The sequence below is a fragment of the Liolophura sinensis genome, chromosome 8 (genome assembly GCF_032854445.1).
Source record: "Liolophura sinensis isolate JHLJ2023 chromosome 8, CUHK_Ljap_v2, whole genome shotgun sequence".
Classification (NCBI taxonomy): domain Eukaryota; kingdom Metazoa; phylum Mollusca; class Polyplacophora; order Chitonida; family Chitonidae; genus Liolophura; species Liolophura sinensis.
The window spans coordinates 17,881,688-17,891,039 of NC_088302.1; the positions used below are offsets into that span (position 1 = coordinate 17,881,688).

General features: G+C 38.2%; 1 protein-coding gene across 3 annotated transcripts in view; it reads right to left on the bottom strand.

Annotated features, from left to right (window-relative positions):
- LOC135472425 (protein salivary glands marred-like) overlaps nt 1-8,579 on the bottom strand; it is a 65,623-nt gene extending 57,044 nt beyond the window's left edge. For 2 of the 3 annotated variants that reach the window (XR_010444528.1, XM_064751922.1), the window contains exon 1: nt 8,483-8,579. The gene's annotated coding sequence lies outside the window, so the exon portion shown is untranslated. Of the gene's footprint in view, nt 1-2,512; nt 2,653-8,482 lie in introns of those variants that run through there. The other variant, XM_064751924.1, reaches the window with a different exon arrangement.
- Nucleotides 8,580-9,352: the final 773 nt, after the last annotated feature.

Below are 9,352 nucleotides of genomic sequence, written 5' to 3' on the forward strand. Positions count from 1 at the left end.
GGAGAATGGACAAACTACTTACATATGAGCACACAGTATGAGTACATTAGTCAGTGAATGAGCCAGCTTATCAGATTTATGCTGCAGACTACAGGCATGTAGGCTGGAGATAACTCAAAAAACATCTTTCAATCACGACAACATTGATTATCAGTTAAGATTGTCTGGGGATGGCCAGTATGAATATGTGAAAGATAACTGTCTTATTTACATGGCACATTATCAATAAGTACCAGATTAAACAGCTGTTGGCTTCACGTGTCCTACCTTGGGCTTGTCTTATTAAAATTCAAGCAGGTAACACAGGTAATAATTGGTTACAATACACGATTTCTTAAAGTCTACATGTACAAGCTTCGTCCCAACTAACTAAGACAAGTTTAATAAGGCAATCTACTGAAGACCACCTGGCCCCAACAATCAACAACATATAAATATTTGACGGGGTGGAAATTTTATGACTATTTTAAAAAGAGAAGAGAATAGGACAAGTAATTTTCCAGCATCACAAAAATTCATGCAGCTAGCCTAGGTCGAACAGTAGAAGAAATAATTTCAGAACTACAACCTTTGTCTTGATCTGTCCTCTAAATTAACATTCTGATCAGAATGCCAATCTTCATCGAGATATATGTTCATATGTTCAAGCAAAGTATACATGTGAGTACTTTATAGTCGTAACATGTATAAGAACTGAAACATGACTTTGAACTAAGAGAAAACAAAAAAAACCTTACTGGAATTATTCACTTCATAAAACCATGGTTTATAGGAAACAATTAAAATGTGCTGTGGAGATAAATGTACATACATGTAGATATAGAGCAATTGACCTTTTTGGTACCTGAGCATCACAGCGAAACAAAACATCAACACAGAACTGTGAGTCATCACAATCGAACTGTAACAGTCATGTCTAGAGTTTGTAGTTGTTACCGCGTATGTTAACATCATTAACTTTCTTTGTTTACTGTAATAATGAGCTTGCAGACGAAAAGGTAAGGTTTTGTTTTTTTTCACAAGCATCAAGCAAAGGTCTAGATATCCGTATACAGTGTACAGGTATTTATCCACATTGACTTTATGTCAAAACCACAGGCCACCTACACGGTGAACCAGATGGTCAATAAAATGGTCAGTGAAATGATACACAGAGGAGAGTTAAATGTACATTTAGGTAAGGCCAGATGGTCAGCTGTGCATTATATTGACCACTCCAGGTGACCACATGGAGCCACTGACCATCTTGGTCTTTCTTTATTTCACATGTATATTCAAGCAGGCATCTAAAAAAAAAAAAATAAATGTTATACACTCAATGGAGTGTAAACCAACACCTAAAAAGTCGGTTTACATGTAAGTGATGTACTCTCGAGTTCTTTTCTACACATCAGTGTTTCTGTACAGCTGTGCTCATAGCGCAAGAAAATGTTTTCAAGCACTGCAGCTTAACGTGAGGGAATGATGTATCTTGGAAGAGCTTGGAAACGGCTTGCATAGCTTGGAAATCCCCATCGACAAGTAGGTTAACCTCAAAGGAAAACTTGCACAAAGGGATTATAAGTTTGTTTACATTGTATGTGGATGGTAATGACAGCTAACACAAGCATATAACATGTACACAAATGTGGTTTTACTGATAGACTAAATAGCAGTTTGTAATATTGAATCCCACTCATGGATTATGATATATTAAACATGTTATGATGTACATGTACATCTACATGCATACATGACCACATGTATATCACATGAAAACTGACAAAATTACAAGCTTCCAGAACTGAACTCATGAATTACATATTACTGTTAAGTAAGGGAATATCTCTTTTCGCATCTTCCCCATGTTTATTTAAACATAGGGAGGTCCAAAAAACCTTGGCCTAGCTTAACAGCCATCAGAGGTTGTAAATACTTGATACCCTTTAAAATGTAGGAAGCAGAAACTAAGTAACTGGAGAGCAGAAAACAGGATCTGAAATTTAACACTGCCCCCTACTTGGTGAAATAAATTAAAACAAAATAGCATCCAGGGAGTCAGCTCTCAGAACTACTATAGTTGGCAAAAACCTTTCCAATTCCAGATGGGGATTGCTTTTACATGTAGCTGGGGATCATAGGAGAGGCAGCACTTGGGCCCTTCAAATTCCCATTAGCATACCATACTGTTAGGATCTGCCTCACCTCCCTCCCCCCTTGCCCCCCCCCCCTCCCGTCACATCCAATTGTTAACCAGGTATCCCCACCCACACACTGCATTTTTTTCGTCACATACACAATCTGCCTTCTTTTCCTGTCACAATTTTAGAACTATGTCCTTTTCACAAGTACTTTCAGACTCTAGATCTAACACTGTAACATATATGTATACCAGAGGAATGCCAAACCTTCATTTCTGCTGTAGCAGTCTTACTTTGACTGTCCAAAAACACAAACACTGCTGCTACAACAACTGCTATCCCACTGAATCGGAGCACAGTCATATCTTCTGGATAATACAGCGTATATTTACCTTTACATATCCACCATGCTCCAGAGGTGTGTCAAAGTGAACAGTCTCATAAACTACATGTGACCCTTTACCAGACCTCACATGTTGTACGTACCCACCTGTACATGTGTCTTACACACAGTGTTTGTTCAATAGTCAACGTCCAGTATCAATATGTACAGTGTATGCCTGTCTGGGCTTCATAAACAGAGAGCAAAAACTCAAATGGACCGTGGAGACAAAATAATGCCTGAAGAGTTTGTAAACACATGCTGGCTACGGCATCCTTATCACACAGCTTATCTGGTTAACAGATCACTCAAACTATCACAGGTGAACACCTTGATGTTTTTTCGCCATAAAGGAGTGTCAGGTGGGTAAGCATGCTTGTCATTGGCCTAAGATTATACCCATGAGGTAAACACAGTACCACTGTCACCAAAGGAACATGCGTAATCTCTGAGGAATACAAGAATGTATGAACAATGAACTGTAGCCATAATGATCTGTGCAAACTGTAGGCAACTGATATGTGTGTACTTGACAGATAAGCTGTTTTGTTAAAAGCCAGAGTAAGGTGCTATAAATGATTACTTCAGTGACAACAATGACAAGTTCAACCACTATTAATACAAAACTGACCTTGCCAAAACACCTGTATACCAGGCATGAACACATACCTGCAAAGCTCATGGTAAAACACATCCCTTTCAGAAATGGTCACAGGTCTCATCAGGCTTAATCGTGCTTCATCGGAATGAATCATCGCATGCCTGGGCCACACACATCAAGCAATAAGCACTGCAGTTCTATAGACAACCAGTGACAGTCAGTGATGGAGGGCTAATTTCAGCATGTGTACACAGCCCTACAACCCTACAGTACCTCTAGGCACAATCACTCTATCTTCATTAGATGAATCATATGCTTGCCACACAACTTTTTGTTTTATATACCATACTTGGTATAATAGTAATAAGAGTCATTGACTGTGTATAGTACTGCCCCAGGTTATTTACCTGGACTTCAATTAAGGGCCTTCATCAAAGTTTTATAGGGTCTCATCCACAGGATGTGATCAGACGCATCCTCAGGGACTTCTAAGTGCTACATGTACCAACACAAATAAATATCCATACTGTTACGGTCAAGGCAATCCCGACCAACAAACAGTTAATCATGATGTTTACTATTTAGTGGGTTTGTCTGATGATCTGTGCAGGTAATGTTTTAGTGACAAAAAGTAAAGATGCATAAAACAGTTGCATAAATAAGGCAAGAACTTTAAAATTCAGTACAAAATGCAGACACAGAACCTGTTCATGGCAGTCGCATTGTGAACATGTTGTTTATGTTCGATATCCCCAAACAGCTGTAATCTGTACTAATCAATGATTCACTGCTACAACCAGCATGTAAGCATTGCAGAGGAAACATCACACAGTTAAAAATGCTGTGACTATGATTAATGCTGTTTCAGTTCCTGAAAATGTTTGCGCTCTCAAACCTGCTCAGTACCCATACTAATCAAGCTGTACTGAAACTAACACTTAAGTACTTTAATCAAAAACATGATGGCTCACCATAAAACAGGTTATTTATTCATTCATTAGATTATAGCTTTATAATACTGCGGTCAGGAATTTTTCACCATGATCAGGTTTATGGATGGAGGAATCTTCAGGATATTTAGCAAGAACACTGCACTGTATTAAAATGTGCAAAAAAAGTGGATATGCACAGTCTAGGTCTACAATACATGTAGAAGATGTATTTGTATACAAACTATTTGTATTCAGAATATTAACACACCAAAACTTTAAATAAGTCACATATACATATATGGCATAAAAATGTAAATCTAAAGAGGAAAGTTAACAATACACTAAGACACCCATATGATGTTACAGATTTCCTATTTCATGGCTTTTCTTACAAGAAGGGTTTAATGTTGTCCACATTCTAGGGATCAATGCGTGCAGCTTAAACCACAAGGTCTTTAGCCATCAGTTATGGCACAGTTGCTAGTAAAGTCACTGTACATGTACTTCAGATTATATATTTAAAACCATAAAAACAGGACACAGCTGCTTTCATACTTCCTCTTCCCAGCACTTCAAGTGATAAATCTAAGTTCATATCTTCATATCACTAACACAAAGGGTGGTAACCTGAAGTTACATGTATGTACATGTACATGTATAAGTACTTATGTTAGCGAGCATAATGAAAGCATTGTCACTAAACTGTGCAGAAACTGATAATGGGAATCTCAACACTTTGCAAACTGTTTCACATGATGTGACAATACCACACATGTGACTGTTACAAGCTGGGCCTGGTACAAATCTCATTCTGGCGTTGTTACACAGTGAGTGCAAATTTTCATGCCCAAAGTACAAACTGTGTGCAAGCTTTACACTCACTGAAGTTTGCCTAAAACTCTCTGCTGCATGTAGGTTTGCCACAATCTTATTAAACTCAGATCCTTTCGCTTTGAACTTGTTATCTCAGTAAAAACATAAGAGTGTGATTTTAACAAGATCAAGTTGTAGACATCACACTGCCTTTGGCTGTAGCATAGTGTGTAAATGTACACATGCATCAAATCAATTAATAATAGGGGAATGAAATGAAAGTTCCAATTAATAATGACTTACGCTTATCGCTGCATGTATGCTTTCATATAGAGACTGGTTAAATAATGATTTAAAAGATAATCAAAGCTTTTGTGTCTGTTGACAATGACATATATTACAATCAAAGCTTACATGTAAATAGCAACTTTTTACTTTACAAGAAAACAGCCCTGAGGAAAGTTTGCGAACAGATGACTTATGTACTGCTTTGGGTGCTCAACAGAAAAGTGTACACGCAGTTGCATATGTATTTAGCTGTCCAAGGAATCTCACCCACAAAATAGATGACATCAGGTCTGATTACATTTATTTGGGCATTTTCCACATAATGACACTGGCTTTGTAACAGTAGGAAGTGTATGTACACCTCAAGTGTACAAAACATGTATTATTGATATATCTGTATCCTCGGGATATAATTTGTTCTTTTGCACAGCATGTCACTCATGCTATAAGGTTATATATATAACCTTTTAAATCTATAAGGTTGGAAATTGTGGAAAGAAGACAGGATTTCAACATAATTCAATCCAGGTGTTACTGAGAGGAAAAGCACAGTGACAAAAAATACGGACTGGTGAGAGAAAAAACTGGATCAGTTTTTTCACTGAGAATCTGACAGAGAGACAGAGACAAAATCATGTAAACACAATTTGTATCTAATTTAGAATTTCCTGTGGCTCCCAGATGTGAACAAGCAGAGTAACTAGGTTGTGCAATATATTCATGTACAAAACACATACAACTGTAACAAGACACTAATGCGATGTGAATGGACACCACCTCAAAACTGAGGCCTTTTTCTTGTATAAACTAACTACTTTAAACGCAAAAAACAAGGACATTTTCGTGAGAAAATTTGAACAATGTTATTTTACTACCTGAATGAACATCAAAATGTGTTGTGAAATACAATTTTCAAGAACATTACTTAAATAAATGTACTTCAAAAAATGTCTGTACATAGACACAGAACTGGTAGGCAACTTGGATTTAATATGGATGTGACTTTTGCTCTATATTGCTTCATAGCAGAGAAAGCCCCGTATGCATGCATGTACATTTATCTAGCGTTCATCGGGATATCAAGAGTGTATGGTCTCAAAGCATACTTTAACATTTCATAGTCTACAACCATAAGGAAGTGAATGTGAAGTACAGTGTATTGGATTTTACATAAAAAAAATTTTTTGGGGACAGGAACACCCACCCATCTGACATTATTTCATACAAGTTCCAAGATGTTAGTTCACAAAAATGAACCTTTTATCATTTTCAGAATTAAAACATAAATTTCATTTGATACCATAGAAAGTGAAACACTTCATATTGTGTATCCAAAGGCCACCGAACACTGACACAACTTCGATTTTAAGGGGGGCCTCCGTGGCTCAGTTGGTTAGTGCGCTACTGCAGCGTAATGACCCAGAAGCCTCTCACCAATGCCGTCGCTGTGAGTTCAAGTCCAGCTCATGCTGGCTTCCTCTCCGGCCATAAGTGGGAAGGTCTGTCGCAACCTGCGGATGGTCATGGATATCCCCCATGCTCTGCCCGGTTCCTTCCCACTATAATGCCGGCCGCCGTCGTATAAGTGAAATATTCTTGAGTAGGGCGTAAAACACCAATCAAATAAACAAATAAATAAATCAATTTCAAGGAAGTTTTCAAACATAGAAAATAACACATCAAACTTCATGTTTCCTCATGTTCCAAGACTGAGATTGTTACATGTGTCAACCAACCATTGTGCCTCTTTATAACAATGGTCACCAGTACTGACAATATATTGGCTTCTCTTCTCTTTTCCTAAAAAGTCATGCAGCTGTTTAGGTGGTTTACAGCAAATTTAATTCAATCATATACCTTTAACAGCAATATTTGTAAAGACATTATAGATTTACTTATTTCATTGGTGTTTTATGCCGTACTCAAGACTATTTCACAGCATTATAGTGGGAGGAAACCGGGCAGAGCCCAGGGGAAACCCGCAACCATCCACAGGTTGCTGACAGACCTTCCCACTGACAGCGAGAGAGGAAGCCAGCATGAGCTGGACTTGAACTCACAGCGGCCGCATTGGTGAGAGGCTCCTGGGTCATTTTGCTGCGCTAGCACACTAAACAACTGAGCCAAGACATTAAAGAAACCATTTATCTGTTTATCTGATTGTTCCTGAATGCCATACTAAACCTTTTTTTTCCCTTATGCCATGGCAATCAGCAATATGGGTGAAGGAAAGCAGAGTGCCTTGCATAAACCACAATTCTTTGGCAAGTTTCTGATGAACTATTTTGAATTATTTCTTTCTTTCTTTGATTGGTGCTTTACACTATACTCAATAATATTTTACTCATAGAGGGGTTACATAACCTGTACTGTCCCTAGAGCAGACCATGTTAACAGGACTCCAATATAAATATGGCTACCTGGCTAGGTGTTGACGTCATGTGCAACTCCTCTATATGATGGCGGCCAGTATTATGGTGCGTGGAAATCAAACTTTCTTACATGTAATGTACAGATATGCACAGTATATTGGTGGGAGATTTGTGGTCTTCAAAGAACGTACATGTAAGACTGTACAAATGGTCACATGAGCACCATTGATCATTTATTGCCACCAAGGTAACATAAGCAATGAGTGCGAGGAAGTCTACAATACAGAACCATAACTAAACAGCCACTGAGTTTTGTGCTGTTGGGAGCGGGGCGAGGTGGTTTGCAGGATTAGCCTCTAATCTAGTATGAAATTCCATGTTTTTCGTTTGGCGAATACACAAACATCCTTATCCTTTTATAACTACTTTCACATTCTAATTAATACACCAAACTGCGAGTTCTTAGATTTATGAGATATCAGCCGAATTTTGTGCAGCTAGACTAACCTTCGAAGTACAATGGACATTTGTTTACAATGTTAGTCCACTGTAGTATGCAAGTCGTACCGACTGCAGTATACCTGTACCGGTAGTAAAACGCGCCCCCAACTCGAGAGCCTCTGTCCTGTACATTCAGTGAAACGACAGGCTGGTCACCAAGATAACATACCACAATATTTGAGCGACCGACAGCTTACACGCACACATGAAGACTAGATCTGTAGTACGGTAGCCATGTACATGGCTAGAAAGTTTAGGCCCCCTTCTCAGTCAGAAGCCGTTCATATTTCACTGTCGGTAAACCTAAGTTGGCCAAGTGACAGCTCGCGACTAAGCAGTCTACTCAAAACTCAAAGTCACACGAGTATCGGTGACCAGAAAACATTTGTAATGTGGCGCCAAATTTTACAGATTTATCTAACACCTTACGATAGACAGCTACACAAACGACACATGTTCAGGCAAAAGCTCACCTGTCTTTGATGCAGCAGACACGGAATACAGCTTTTCTAATTCACGATGTAAAGACTGGAAAAACTTTTCTCCTCACACCGACAACCTGTCTCTTCGCCAACTTCGAAGTTTGTAGTGAATGACGTCACTGGGCGAGTCCATTCGCCTAGTCAAACGAAAATGGGTGGTTCAAGTCGTCGGCGGGTGTGACAATAAAAATGTGAAATGAACTTAATTTTTGAAACGGTATAATCTCTGTATAGTTAGAAACTCTTTTGTGTCTCGTGTACCGTGTTATCCAAAAATAGGTTAAGGGCACAGACTGTATTTTTTAATGCCATTAAAATCTCTCCTCAGGAAAATCATGGTTTTTTAAATAGCATCACATTGATTTGTACGAGAATGTGTCGTTCTGTTTAATCTGATCATAATGTATATGTCAATCTACCATCTCGAGGATTCTTAATAACGTAAATGAATATTAGCCTCTATGCCTGACTAGATATGCATTTATCCTCTATGACTCGATTTCTGTAATTACTTGCGTATTTTTAAGTTGCTTAATTACATGTAACTGGTTCGTTTTGTGTTCCCAGAACAGGTATATGTACATTTTCTCAGAATAAAGGAGAATTAGAAATATGGATTTCGGAGAGTTAAATGCTCTCTCTTTCATACAACTTAAAATGCCATTTGTCTTCACTATTTATTTTTGTCACAGGTAACTGAGAATATGCATGTATGTTGATTTTTGACCAAACGTAATCATTTCACATACCGGTAACTGAGAACCGGAAGTAGATACAGGCCTATATAAATGAACAAAATACTAGTTGATTACCGTACTAATACATAGGCCTACATCACTCTGACACCCCATTAAACAAATC